Below are 813 nucleotides of genomic sequence, written 5' to 3'. Positions count from 1 at the left end.
CTAGTTGGTTCCTACCCACGGGTTTTGCCCTTACTTTTCGAGCTTGCTTAGTTTTGCCCTTACTTTTTCCATTGAGGTCCCTCGAATGCCCTTTGACCGTTTGACCAAAACTTTGAAAAATCACAACTAATTCATACGAACTCAGAAAAATGCAAATAAGGTATCAAAATGTTCAGATAAACATTACCTGTATGGGCATATCATTTGCATTCAGGACAAAAGCATCGTTTAAACTACCCGAGGTAATTAATGTTATTAACATTATTAAAAATAAATAGGTATAAACAATATTTTTTTCATTAATAAAAATTACATGCAAATGTAGGTGATGTTTTCTGAACATCCTGATGACTTATTTGCATTTTTCTGAGTTTGTATCAACTTGTTATGAATGTTCTAATGACTTTGACCATTATTTGGAAACTTCATAACAAGTTGATACGAACTCAGGAAAATGCAAATAAGGTATCAGGATGTTCAGAAAACATCACCTACATTTGCATATACTTTTTATTCATGAAAAAAATATTGTTTATACCTATTTATTTTTAATAATGTTAATAACATTAATTACCTCGGGTAGTTTAAACGATGCTTTTGTCCTGAATGCAAATGATATGCCCATATAGGTAATGTTTATCTGAACATTTTGATATCTTATTTGCATTTTTCTGAGTTCGTATGAATTAGTTATGAATTTTCAAAGTTTTAATCAAACGGTCAAAGGGCATTCGAGGGATCTCGATGGAAAAAGTAAGGGCAAAACTGAGAAGCTCGAAAAGTAAGGGAAAAACCTGTGGGTAGGAACCAACT

Source organism: Triticum aestivum, chromosome 1B (genome assembly GCF_018294505.1).
Source record: "Triticum aestivum cultivar Chinese Spring chromosome 1B, IWGSC CS RefSeq v2.1, whole genome shotgun sequence".
Lineage (NCBI taxonomy): Eukaryota > Viridiplantae > Streptophyta > Magnoliopsida > Poales > Poaceae > Triticum > Triticum aestivum.
The sequence above is the reverse complement of the archived record's forward strand: the minus strand, read 5'-3'. Positions refer to the sequence as shown.